Below are 14,794 nucleotides of genomic sequence, written 5' to 3' on the forward strand. Positions count from 1 at the left end.
TCCTAACAAAGCCGCCCAAATTTTGGACGATAGCTTCAGCAGAACCAGCAATCCCAAACGTGATCAAGTCTGGGCAGGGTGTCGGAGCGAACCGAAAACCAGAACCGAAAACCGAAAAAAAAACCCCGCTATTTTGGTGCGAACCGCAACGGAATCGAAGCCGTATACGCTTTCTTCGCTCAGGAGGGAAACCGAAAAATTTATTTAACGGTTTTCGGTTCAAGAAAAAAAAAAATTCACCGGTTTGGACGGCGAATAGGCGAATGAAACTGACGTCACGTGTTCTGAAGTCATGTCATGAATATTTACGAGGGTTACGGTTACGGTGGAATGTATGTCGATATACTATGACCCTTAGGCTCCTTTTGTTGCGTGTTGTCGTTCACGCACATAGACTTCGAGGTACATGTGACCGGTTGTGACTCTGTACCAATGTGCCGTAGTGTTCGTTTTAAATTCATCCGCGAAAACTTTCCCCAACTAAACAGCAACCCAAAGGGTCTGCGTAACGACTTATCTATCGGCGGCCCTCCCGGTGCTGGGGGTCTGCATGTGTTAGAATGTGGGGTGCCCTTTTATGTTGACATAGCATGCCGAGACTGGGAGGTGACCAGGGTTCGAATCTCGGCAGAAGCTGTGCTGTCTGAGGCTAGGCTTTCCTCATTCCTCATACGCTTTAAGAGAAATGTCAGCACAGTTGCCTATGAAGTCGGTCTAGAACGCCCTTCCCCCGCCGCCGCCGCCCGAGCAGCATGTGCCGCAGACAGGCAGGCAGGCAGATCGCTTGGAAGTATCCACTACCTTTTATGCTATGTAGACCGTGTATACCGTCCTATTTTGATAGAGCATTCAGGGTTACCCCGTAATCTCAGGATCACTAATCTTTATCACTTCCAGAAAGACATCGTCTCGCTGTTATCAGGTATCATGATATATGCCGAACGCCGCTGCTATTTTCTTCATCTTCGTTCGTTTTGTGTGTCCGCTGCAAATGAAGCTGTGCCATAATTTATAGACTTTCATCAGAAATTCGAACACCAGTTGTTGCCGGACTACCCGCGCTTTCACGCGTTCAGCTGGTGAATATTCGGGGATCAAGGACACTGTAATGTTTATTTTATTGCAGATTTTATCTTGTCGTTCTTACTTTCACCTTTGGCGACTCTCTTCTATTGCTTGTAATTGAATACTGACATTCAACAATATAGTTATATATAAAGAAATTTTATTTCCCTGATCTGATACAATAAAAAAAAAGCGGAAGATGTACACATTTCAAGCTGTATGGGCTAAAACAATCAGTGGGTTCCCGAAACACACTTCCCTCGGTTCTTACATGGAGTCTCATTTCTTGAAAATAGCAAGGAAGAAGTAGTTATGATGTGTCTGTAAACAGCAGGCATTATCAAAGTTATTTCCACTTGTACGTACACCAGCTAAGGGGTTCGGAAGGATGGATAGAAAAGCAACCAAACCTCGGGTTGCTTATCGTTAAGGGATAACAAGCGGAGGTAACGTCGCATGCTTTGATGTAGTTTATATCGTATCAAATACATTGCGGTGTAGTAGATATGATGGCGGGACTTGATGAGGCAATCGTGTGTAAAGCACTGCGCGGTCCTATGTTTGTCAGCCGAAGCGAAGAGGTTTTATCTGACCGCTGATTAAACCATCGAAAACTGTTTATCCGCACACTTGGTGCACTTCCCTACTTATCCGGACCACTACCGGCTTAATAAAACGCGAAAGAATACGCATCACAAACCCTGACCAAGCTCGATAATCTTTGCACTGCGATCGAGTCCGACCTTGTGCTCTAACCTGTGAACCACTGAGAGAAATTGTTTCTGAAAACTGTGTGAAATGAGAAAATATAATATCCAACGATTTGTTGCTGCTGATTTCTCTATTGAAACCGTGCTGACTCGGCTACACTGTGAGGTCCTGTAGTGGCCCTCCCCTTACCTTCGGTACACAATCCTGGTAAACTTGTGACTGGACGCGGTCCTTATGCGATTGGCGATTTCGAATGCGAGAAAACAAGCACGGTTAGATTCCAAGGAGTAGCCATTGTATTTCGTCTAACGAAATCTACGCGTATTTTACAATCAGTGATTTATGGAGGCTCCCTCACTAAAACCCTCAAATCTTTGGCGTCAGGTTGTGGATTCGATTCCTGCCAAAGAGGGTATCAGCTTTCCGGCGGGGTACAAGTTGTACAAGTTGCTTATAGATTGTGCACGCGCAGCGAGCGAACGCCCAACGCATTGCCAATGCCGGTTCCCCAGATCGCAAAAATCCCTCAAGGCTGAGCGAGAATACGGCGATATGCACAGACCGACCACTGTTGCATCGCTTCTGATCATTGTTGTAATCAACAAATTATTAATTGCAAGAGAGTGAGAGAGAACCTCAGCAAGCAATGACCTTGCACTGAGCTCGTGATGCCCTTGATAAACCATCCATCGACAGTGTTCCGTTTCTCGGGCGGCGCGGTACGAACCTCTGCATTTCACGGAAAGGGCATGTGATACGAAACAAAAGAGCACCTCGGATCCCCACAGAAATCCTTTAGCAAGCCGCTCAGCCAGCTTCAGCGCATCCATGTAAACAATCGCATGTGGCCGGGTGCCACGGCCGCGACCAAGCGCTCCCATGCATTGGATAGGCCGGTAAGCACACCAGTCATTCTAGCTCACCATACGAACTTAAAGTTTTCTTCTCGTTCGCTCTTTCATCGACATCATAGCAGCATCCACAGCAGGCCTTCCTGTGTGACGCCGTGTCACGTGGGAGCAGGCCTGATGCTACCTAGGAGGTGTTGGTTTTTCCCACACCAACTCCGCGCATGCGCTGATGGCGCGTCTTGTTTGAACGAACAGATCACTTCTTTTCGTGTGCGTTTGTGCTGCTGTCGGGCGGTATTTCGAAACTTTAGGTGCACTTTTTTTTTAAACCGGGGAAAAAAAGAAAAAAAGAAACAGAACTGAAAGGATGAAAGATGGAAGTCGCTGAAAAGGTTAGCCAGCTGTAGAACTCGAACCCACATCTTCTTACCGGTCCAGGGCTCTACCAATTGAGCTAAGCTAACACACCTCCCCAACGACTTCTAGGGACGCGTCATCTGAAGGGACAAATCAATCACTCTCTCTCACTCTTCCCCCTTTCACTCTTACATTTTTTCTCACTCATACACACAACCATACGCCGGGAACGACGCAAGCGGCAACTGTTGACCATGAGAGAACTGATGTTCTGAGGCTGGAACACATAGAAAGGACAAATACATACAAAGCCTCGCAATATTTCGTTAATTTCTTAAGCACTTGAGGCTTTGTATGTATTTGTCCTTTCTATGTGTTCCAGCCTCAGAACATCAGTTCTCTCAGAACTGAAAGGAGGTACATCATCACGGGTAAGAGAATGAAAGATCCCCTTAGCCCTCTACAACTCCGCCATTGACAGTTTTGCTATAGTCCCTGCAGTTAAAAGGGTCACCAAATAATTTTAATTAACGAATTATGTAATTTACGAGGAAACAAAAAATAGACTGAGTATTTCTGCACCCTTTCTAACATTACGCGCTAAGTCCCGTTCAAGTGCAATGCACCATTTTTATAATAACGTTTGACTCATTTTAAATGAAACGTCCTTCAATAATAGTGAAAACAGGAAGTGTCTGAGGCATTGGGAATGCCATTCGTACCAGCCATACTCCTTTAAAAAGAAATCTGCAATTTGAAAGCGACGAAGCAGTTTGAAGAATCCTTATCAAGCACGTCTCACGGTGCCCGTTATCACCAATCAAAAGGATGTGACCCCTGATAAGTGTTCGCTCTCTCCTATCCTCCTCTTTCCTTTCCGGTTTCATGCGTCCTCTCACCTAACACGTGTACAGAGGTAAAGTTGTCTCACTTACACAACACGTGCTATTAGGCTAAGCGCACATTAGGGAGACGTGTCCGCGAATCTTGGGCATGACCAGCGAACTGCTTAAAGTAGCACAGAAGCCATTTTTAACACCCTGTTTTCTTCCTATAAAACTGTTAAGTAGGCCAGTAAGATGGACCATGCGAAGTAATTCACACCACAGAGTCATACTTATCGCAGAAATTGAATCTAAAGTATGCCGCAAAAAGTGACGGTGCGCAACGGTGGTGAAGAGCAGTACCAGCCTGTGATCTGCCTGGAACCTCGCGCTGAGGCTATAAGGAGAACACTCGCTGATTGGTGTTGAGAATTGTCTGCTACTCGGCTGTCGCCTGCTACTCGGCTGTTCTGGGTTCTGAAAAAGCCTTTCTTCTGGCTCGGTAATGGTTCGGCCGCTCCTTCTATCCGCAATTCTCCGGGAGAACTGGCAAAACTGGTTTACGGCGGCAAAGGGACAAGGCGCTGACCCCCACTGACCGGCAAACCAGAACGCGTTCTCCTTATAACGTCATCGGTGACGTGGCGTCATACCTTCTCATCCTCGTTATACCTGGAGTAGTGAGTTAAGGGTGAACGCGCGGAGCCATGTTTATGCGAGTTTTTTTTCTGGGAAACGAATTGCACACATCAAAACCTTTCTCGCTATTCGGTAAAATGATACACACACTTTCATCAGACGTCTTATACCCCTGTCAGGCGGCATGCTCGAAGGACTTCGGGGAATTGCCATTTGCAAAAAATGACCTCTGACAGCCGTGTCAGACGGCAGCTCAAAGGACCTTTCTAAGAAATGACCATCAACGCGAAAGGAGGCCCCCAACGATATTTGAGGAGCAGAAAGGAGAAATCTCGGCAACAGTGTTATGCCATTGTACCCTCGCTACCTTCGCAGCTGAATGTAGGAAAACCTATAAAATGCGGATAATGGAGTGAAACTGTGTAAACGTATTTAGATCATATTTAGAGAAGTGCATATGGCTTCTGCATCTTGATTTGTGGCGCACAGACCAACTTCAAATTTCCACAGCAGACAGGGAAAACGAAACCGAAAAAGGGAGCCGGTGAGGGCAGTCAGTTGAAGAGCACTCCTTTCCCGCCGGTCTGGCAGGCGCCCCCGAACAATTCTTGCAATTCTCCCCCGCGCCATTTCTCGCAATTGACATTTGAAATGCTGTCTGACTAGGGTATTAATCTGAAATTTTTTTGGATGGCCCTCTTACTCCTTTAAAGGCTCCTCGCAGCATGATAAGAGTTTCCCTTTCCAGCCTCCAATATTTCCCTGCGTTTATCAAAAACAAGTCGACGTCCTTTGGTGGAGCGAAATCTGCGTTTTCCCGTATCGTTTAAGCAAGGCTATACTGAATGGCGTGTCGCTACTCTTTGCGCGGCAGGTGCGCACATACAGTATCATAGCGTAATCGGCTGTATAGTACACTACCGCATGTATTTACGCTGCGCTGTAACAGAGCTGAAAGCGAGTCTGTCTCGGTCGACATGTACGGATGAAAAACGGGGTGTCGGGATCCCCAGAGCGAAAGTTCGAGGTGTGGGGGGCGGCAGGACCCCAGCAGCAACAACTCGGGGGGGAGGGACGACTGCCCCCTCCGCCCCCACCTTCCGACGCCCCTGCCCTTTGGTGATAACAAAGCGACGCTTATGACAATAATTCTACGTATATGGACATATATATCGAAGTCCTACGAGCTATTCCCGCAAAGGCTCCTAGCGTGAGCATGCTATCCCTGAAAAAAATAGTCCGTATGAACTCCATTCGTTGTAAAGCGCGCCCAGAGGATCGAGCGGTTCCCCGGCAGCCATTTTTATTGGGAATTTGTAATACCAGTGAAAGGGAGTTATATAGAGGGAGGCGGACCGGAAATGGGAGCGCGTGTTGCGGTCTACGCCGCCAATAGCTTCGGTGTAGTGAGACCTACCTTGGTGCTACATGTTGGATTTCACGTTGGATGTCAAGGAACGAGGAGAAGGAAGAAGCGATAAGGAAGACGAGGATGTATTTTGCGTTGCAACGTTTTGATTGGGCATTCTACGTTGGGAGCATTTTCACGCGATCGCTGTGCGCATGCGCATCCCGCGTCGTCTGCTCTTCTGGTTGAAAACAATGAAACCATAGCTCAAACCATTGCTGAAAACAGCCGTAGCCATTACTACGTTAACGCTGCTATACACCATTTTCCCGTTCCTGGATTGCTTCCGTCAATGAGTGAGGCTACGCTTCTCGGCACCAGAAATGTGTGAAAGGACCCAGGAACGATAACCAATAGCTTTAGTGCTGGATGACTGCACTGCACTCCCAACAAGCGCCAAGAATCTTCTTCCTCCTCTTCTTCAAAACAGTTGTGCTCAGCTTATTGGTCTGGCATGGAATGACACGGACACGGTTTGCTCCAGGATCATGTTGCATACATCAAACGGACACTCACACTTTGTACAGGGAGAAGCAGCAGGGATGAGCCTCGAAGCCTAAGATGAATACTCAAAAAGTGAATGCACGAAGTATGCTGGAACGAAAGACACAGAAACCGCAGCGCTCCTCACGTGCATTTCTTTTCAGCCAGTAGCAGACGACATTCGAGAGGGCGCCACATCTCAGGAAAATGGTCCATTAAACTGTTGTTGAATTCCAATGGCAGATGCGGAGCGCCTCCGGAGCAAGTTTTGTTGCTCTGCCGAGAGCCAGTCTGTTCGATTGGCAGATTGGGAACAGTTCTGGAGTCTTCCAATGGGAGCTTCGGAGCGGCATTCGAGCCAAGGTCGCTCCAGGGAGCAACCCACACTGCTGCAACCCACAAGATGTCACAACGACGCCATAGATTTGCTCAAGCGACGGTTTGGTGACGAAGAATTGCTCGTTCAGTCTCACATGAGAAAGCTCATTGACTTGGATCCAGTTTGTTCTTCAGATGACATCAAGGGTCTCAGACATCTGTACGATAACGTGGTTGCACACGTACGAGGATTGGAAACATTGGGAACAAAGCAGGGAGACCTTCAGCAGTCTTCTGCTTCCGATACTTCAACGAGCACTGCGAAAAGACATTTTGCTCAGTTTCAACAAAAGGAGCATAAGTGAGCGAAGAAACAGCACTGCAGCGGTTCTCGAGATGGGTCAACAAGAAACGGGCGACAGTGCTCGTCAGGGAACGATCGACAGGTCGGATTCGTTTACACAGCTACTCGACTTCTTGAAAGTGCAAGTCCAAAGCCGAGAAGATGTGGAGTTCATGCAACACATGAGAGGTAAGACGAAGAAACAAGATAGTACACACAGCAACAAAGACAGAGGCAAGCGCAAAGGTTCCAGGAAGTCATCGTCAACGGCTGTTCTTCAGCAATCCACCCAGGTAAACAGCTGCTTCTTCTGCGTGGCGTAAAGCCATTCTACGATGGAGTGCGACATGAAGATTGGACTTGAAGAGAAGAAAAACAGACTTCGATCTGAACGAAGGTGCTTCAGGTGCACGAGGCCGAATAACCAAGCAAAGACATCGCGAAGCCAAGTAAAATGCAAGAATTGCGGAGGTAGACAAGCAGCGGTCATGAGTGACCCAGACTTCGTACAGAAGAAAGCATCCACGCCGGATGCGGTTACGTCGGTTCCAGTGAATTTGGAGTGTCACAGCGACCAAAGGAGACCAGCCGTTCTGCTACCCACCCTGACAGTTTGGTGCTACGGGACTTCTCAGCGGGAACATGTTCGAGCGCTCCTCGACAATGGAAGCCAACGTTCATTTGTGTGCACAGAAGGAAGATGAGATGCAAGAAAGTTGGGACGGAGACGCTGACAGTCGTAGTCTTTGGTGCTCATCAAACCGAGAAAGACTTTCCACGCGTACTCGTACGTTTGGAAATAGGAGACGGCAAGTGCCAGGAAATTTAAGCCCCGGAGATAGAGACGATATGCAGTCAGTCGATTCCAAGCCCATCAAGTTCTGTCGCCGAGAAACTGACACAACTTGAGTGCAGATTGGTGATACGTCAGCACGGGGAGGTCCACTTAACATAGGTCTACTGTTCGGATGTGAACACTATTGGACAGTCACCACGGGTCGGTAAAGAAAACTCAACGACCAACTGCGAGCAGTAGAAACGGTATTTGAATGGGCTGTCCAAAGTCCCGCACCAGAAGGAGCAGCTGATCGGTGTTCACAAGCCATTGCGTTAAAGTCTGTAGTTTACAACCGAGATACTTCAGACACCTTGACGAAGTTTTGGACACCCGAAGCAATTGGTATCGACGACATGGAACCTCAGCGATTGGACGACCCGGTAGTGAACTACTTCGAGCAAACAGTGAGCAAGAGAAATGACCGATACGAAGTGGCTTTACCGTGGAGGGACCACGTTAACCTCAATAGCAACAAAGAAGTGGTCATGAGACGGCTCCAGCAGCTGACGAGAAAATTACAGAAAGTACCGTGGCTGGAAGGTGGCTAAGCGTGGCTGGAAGCCTACGACGTGGCTATCCGACAATACTACAGAGACGACATGGCGGAGCTGGTAGGCGAAGACGTTCAGACGGAACATTTCACGTATCACATGCCGCACCAGGCGGTTGTTCGTGAGGCAAGCAGAACGACGAAACTGCGGGTAGTGTTTGACACGTCGTCACACGCTCCAGGGTCATTGTCTTTCAACGATAATTTACAAAGCGGACCGAACTTGACAGCAGATCTCGTTGCCCTCCTACTGAATTTCAGGCGGCACAACGTTGCGCTTGTCGCAGACATGGAAAATGAATTCCTCCAGATTCAAGTGAAGGAGAGCAACAGAGACGCCCTGCGTTTTCTGTTGCACCACGCATACCACGGCCTCAGGAGGACACGCCAAACATTGTCACATTCAAGATGAAGAGGGTCCCGTTTGGAACTACTTCAAGTCCGTTTTTGTTGGCAGCTACGCTGAAGCACCACTTCGAGAACATGGCGCACAAGTTTCCAATGTCTTCGAAGTTGCTTTCTGAAAGCATGTATGTAGACGACCTACTCACGGGGGCTGAAAATGAAGAAGCGGCGCTGAAGCTGTACGAAGATGCCAACGACATGATGACAGAAGCATTGATAAGGTTGCAAAAGTGGGCTTCCAACAGCAAACTTCTTCGGGAACGTTTTGAGACAGATGCGGGGGACACAATGCACCTGCCGTTGCAGGAGTGCTGAAAGTACTGGGATTAGTGTGGAACCCTTTCGAAGACAAGTTGGGCAACACCGTAGACAACGTACCGAGCTACGATGAAGAAAAGCTACACACAAAGAGAGCAATGTTGAAAGCAACGGCAAGTGTGTACGACCTGCTGGGATGGGTAGCACCATTTCTTGTACGCGCCAAGCATTTTTCCCAGAAGCTTTAGGTCATTGAGGTCGATTGGGACGACGTATTACCTGATGGCATCGATGTTGAATGGAAAAAGTGCTGTTCGGAAGTTGACAAGCTGTGGCACATTCAAGTTCCTCGCCGTTACACCGAAAGTGTCCCAAGTCAGAGTTTACATCTTACACATCTTTGCGGATGCATGCCCCATTGCATACGGAACTGTTGCGTACTTCAGTGGCACTGACGAGCATGATAATACCACCTCGACGATTCTCATCAGTAAATCCCGAATTGCTCCTGTCAAAACATTAACATTGGCAAGACTGGAACTAATGGCGTGCGTGTTATCAGCGAGATTGTACTCCTAATTGCAACGTCATGTGAAAGTCCGTCTAGAAGAAGTGGTCTTCTGGTCAGACTCGACGATCGCCATCCATTGGATCAACGGCGAGCCAAGCAGGTGGAAAACCTTCGTACGAAACCGTGTGGAAGATATTCAACGACACACGGATGCTGCTCAGTGGCGACATTGTTCCGGGAAGGAGAACCCTGCAGACTTAGGCCCGTATTCCCAAACCACACGCAACTTTGCCCTCAGGGCGCCCGTAGCCCAGGGTCCCTTGAGGGCGAACATCCCCTCAGGGCAGCATGCGTTTCTCAAACGCAGAGCCGTATATTAAAAGGGAGTCTGGCCATTAATGGGTCATGCCTATACCTGAAGCTCCACCCACTTTTTCAGCTTTCCAACCAATGAAGTCTTGAAATATGGGGCGCTATCAATCAGCCTATCCTCACTATTTGCCTCCCTATCCACACATGGGCAGCGCCATTTTGGGTGGCAAGTGGATTGGATGGGATTGAAATGGATACCTCTCGCAATCTGCAAAACTAGTGGATTGTTGGTGCAAATTTGATAAGCGCCACCTAGGGAGCGTAAGGCACGTCGGGAATTGTCGTCTGCTTCCGTCGTTGTACCGCTGCCGGCAGAACCACCTGCTGGGACACATTCTGTTGTCGGTATGATTTTTAAACAAATCTACATGAATAGTTGGAATATAAGAGGCAAGAATGTTTATATCCATGAAATGCAGCTGTTAAAAATAAGATTGTACAGCACAGCGCCGTTTTTGTTATGATTTCGTTGTGATCGCCGTGTTCACTAGGCCTAACACCGGCGACAAAACGTATTATTTTCAGTTAGATATTGATGGATGAGCATAAGTTGAAACTGATTTCTGAGAAATTTATATTAGGATGTACATTTGCAGCGTAAAATCAGGTTAGTCTGTGAAAATTTTTTGTCACGAAATCCCCGCTTCACTACGTTTGTTTTCGTCGCCATTTTGGGTGGCAGTATGGTGTCATGGCGACCCCCTTGGTAAAAAGCAAACCAATCAGAGGAGCGAAACTGTGATTGACAGGTCGAGCCTCTTTTTGTGACTCCTCCCAATGGCCAGACTCCCTTTTAATATACGGCTCTGCTCAAACGAAAACGTGCACGCCCTCAGCGAAGGGCTGACCGTCGGGAGGCTCGAAAGGGATTCGGCCCGTTTCCTCGTAGAACGAAGCAGAAGCGCATGCGCAGGACCGCGCTTCATTTCCGCTTCCGGCGGCTGTCGTCTGCTACTTTGGTATCTCTCCTGTTCTGTTCGCGTTTGACTTGCAAACTGCATGTATGGTGGGCTACTTTATGTCAGTATTCAGATGTTGTACAACTGTTGGATATTGCGGATATGATATGTACACATCTCACCATCGTCTCCTTATGTGTGTGTGTGTTGTACTAAACGGCCAGATTGTAACAATCACTGAATGGGCGGACAAGGGAAGCCAGGATTGTCCGTGCCCCTCCTGATGCTAGTCTGTAGTGTTCATGCATACACCCAACTTATCATTCTTTCAATTCATATTCGTCGTACCGCACTAGGTGGTTTTCCCAGTCACGAATTCGTCGAACCGTCACCACGGCAATACCACGGTGAGGGTATAATGCTCGAATCGCACGACGCGATCCACAAATGCACATGTCATCCATGTTTGTTTCGAGCCGAGCGTCCCTCAGGGAGCGTACAGTGAGCTCGCGAGCTCACTTGGCTGGCGCGAGCCCTTGGGGCGCCCCTTGCAGATACGGGCGCTTTGGGAAACAAAATTATCCTCCCTCAGGGCTAGATGTTACATAGGGAGCCCTCAGGGTTGGTTGGGAATACGGGGGTTAGTAACGAGAGGAGTATCCGCGACGAACCTGGTTTCCAATAGCCTGTGGTGGAACGGGCCGGAGTGGATAAGGGAATCAAAGGAGAACTGGCCTCGAGGAAAAGCGGATGGTGTGCAGTATCAGAGTAATGAAGAGGAGGCCGTGAAGGAAACAGGGGTCCTTCAGATGCAAGTCGCTGAAACGACAGGCAACGCTTTGCTAGACGTAGAGTCGTATACAGTCTTCACCGACTCTTGAGAGTGACAGCCTGGATTCTGCGCTATGTGAGAAATTCGAGGCCAGGGAATCGAACGTCGGGTCCAATCACCGTTACGGAATTAGCCGAGGCAGAGAAGCACTGGACAAAACACGTACAGGGACAATGTTTTGCGACAGAGATTAAGTGCACCCTGGAGAACCGGAAGCTACCGGCACATTCTCCCCTGCGCACAGTGACCTTGTTCATCGACGAGGAGGGCCTGGTCAGAATCAACGGCCGGCTGCAGTTCAGTGGGAAAGGGTACAATGAACAGCATCCCATTGTTCTGCCGAAGACCCACCATCTGTCAACGTTAGAAGTGCGAGGATGTCACCGACAGGTGCTTCACAGTGGTGTGCGAGACACATGGTCCAAGTAAGAGAAAGGCACTGGATCGTGGGTGCACGACAACTGATAAAGAAGCTCATCAAACAGTGCATCATCTGTCAGCGATTCCATTCAAGACGAGCGGAAGAAGCGGTACCGCCACTACCAAAGGAACGAGTGACGGAGGCGTTACCTTCCGAAGTCACCGGAATCGATTTTGGTGGGCCATTGTTAGTAAAAGGCAAGAGGAGTGCCCACAAGTCGTACATTACGCTTTTTGCATGCGGTGTAACTAGGGCAATTCACCGAGAGTATGTTGAAGATATGTCTACAGACACGTTTCCGCGAGCATTCAGACGACGAGGAGTACCACGGATCATCTACACTGACAATGCCCTGACTTTCAAGCGGTCCAAGAAGCACCTGGAACAACTTTGGAACGCAATTGGGAACCCCGCGGTGCAAGATCACTTCGCAAGACAAAAGGTACAGTGGAAATTCATCGTGGAAAGAACACCTTGGTGGGGTTGGTTCTACGAGCGTCTGATGGGATCCACGAAGCTGGCGTTGAAGAAAACTATCGGGACAAAGTTTTTGTCTGCGGACGAGCTGACAACGTACCCGTGCGAAATAGAGGCAGTCTTGAACTCAAGGCCTCTAACCCACCTCTATGACGAACCTCAGGAGCCATTGCCACTTTGCCCCGCTTACTTTCTTGCAGGAAGAAGACTGACCACGCTACCGAACCTAACGGGTGCGGAAGTGACTAACATAGCACACAATCAGCTGCGCAAATCGTGGTCGGATCGCCAAATAGTTTTGGCAGCATTCTGGAAAAGATGGTCCAAAGATTATCTTGCTGAGTTGAAAACAGGGCCGTCAACAAGAGGACGGAAAGTAACGATTGAGGAAGGAAAACTCGTTTTGCTGCAAGAGACTATGCTACCTCGGCAGCAGTGGAATATGGCAAGAGTCGGAACAGTGTTTCATCGGAAGAGATGGGAATGTCAGATCGTGCATGCTGAAGCTTCCGAGCGGCATCACTTTGAAGAGACCAATTCAACTATTATACCCACTCGAGTTAGGAGAATGAAAATGTCTAAGTCATTTTGGGGGGGAATGTGTTGGATTTCACGTTGGATGTCAAGGAACGAGGAGAAGGAAGAAGCGATGAGGAAGACGAGGACGTATTTTGCGTTGTAACGTTTTGATTGGGCATTCTACGTTGGGAGCTCGTGGGAGCAGGTTGGCTTAATTAAACTGTGTTGTTCCTGGTCAACGGATCCTATCATTTTTATCTTCACTTTATCGCCGGTCTCTAACGAACGTAATTGAGACAAAACACTACACCCGTCAGTGTACACTCTTAAATGGGCACTAAAATGAAAACAAAATTCTCCTCGCGAAACGAAAGATGCCTTGAAAGATGTTACATTGACACCAACACACACAAGGGATTTATCGGTTGCGTCGTTCGTGATTTATGAAGGAAAGAAACCACAATTTACGCTTTCCCTCTTCCTCTCTTACTCAAGAAGGCTGATAATGAGGAGCGGGCTCTCATTGGTCTCCTCAACCGATTTGTCCTATCATCGCGGGAGCTCGTTTGAGAGGACCAATCAGAAGCCACAATGGTTGCCCTTCAGCGTGTTATGTGACGAAATTCTGTGTTAAGAGTGTAAATAGTTCTAGAACAGACGGATGTCGTAACAATTGCCCCTAAAGTCGGCCCAGGACACATACTAACCTGTCTCCCGCTCCTTCCTGCTGCCCTCTCTCCGTTTGTCCACGTCTGTAGCCGCTCAATGCCGCAGTTGCTTCGCGGCGCTAACACGAGAAAAAAACAAAAGTTCTGCAACGACCAGCGAAATGCGGCACAAGCTACGCTGAAGCGTCCAACACACATGCACACTCAAGCCAGCGTAAGTTTTTACGACGCTCCTGTTTACGGCAGTCAGTGCCACTTGTGGCGATACTGCTAAGTTTTCCAAAGTAGCGTGTTCTCTCATCACGCACATGGTATGTGCTGTGTCAGAATGACCAAGTTGTGTTGCGCTTTTAATAAGGCGAAAGAGACCGAGGATTGTTTCCCCATCAAGTCGGAAGAAGGGAAACCGTCAACAGCGGCGCGTTTTCGCCGCATGGCAGAATATTCTCGGACAGGCTCGAAATACGAGTAAAATGTAACTCCCATGTGCCGTAGATCTACTAGCTCTGAGCGAAACCTGACTGAACAATAAAGCATGAACGCATACAATTGGATATCTCTGGTTTCAAATGTTTTACACAGGTTTACGAAGAGGGTGTGAGAGCCGGTGGAGTAATTGTTTATGAAATGAATGGAGCGAGCACTATGAATGTTTGTCAGCAGCCAGTAGTCGGCTCTTTTTGTGATCGTTACATTCTTTCTTTTCCCTCTTTGCTTACTCCAATCCAAGCTACCACTTGTCACATATCCGTGACTGTTTCGGAAGAGAGGAATATGGGGGTCAGATCAGAACAGTCATCAGAACAAGATGTTAGATGTCTTTGCGGCTGAGATTATTGACTTTGAGACACTTGGCTGTGAATGAGGACTAACTTAATGAGAGACATGTCTCGAGTACAATACAACTTTCATAACCCACGGACCAGTTGCAATGACTCCCGGTGGATCCTGGGTAGGTATGATCATTTTGGGATTCACATGCACTCGCGACAACTCATACTTCTCCTATGCTTGCCAAGCACTCGCTGTCTAGATATTTGTTCCA

This window comes from Ornithodoros turicata, chromosome 6, assembly GCF_037126465.1.
Source record: "Ornithodoros turicata isolate Travis chromosome 6, ASM3712646v1, whole genome shotgun sequence".
Taxonomy (NCBI): domain Eukaryota; kingdom Metazoa; phylum Arthropoda; class Arachnida; order Ixodida; family Argasidae; genus Ornithodoros; species Ornithodoros turicata.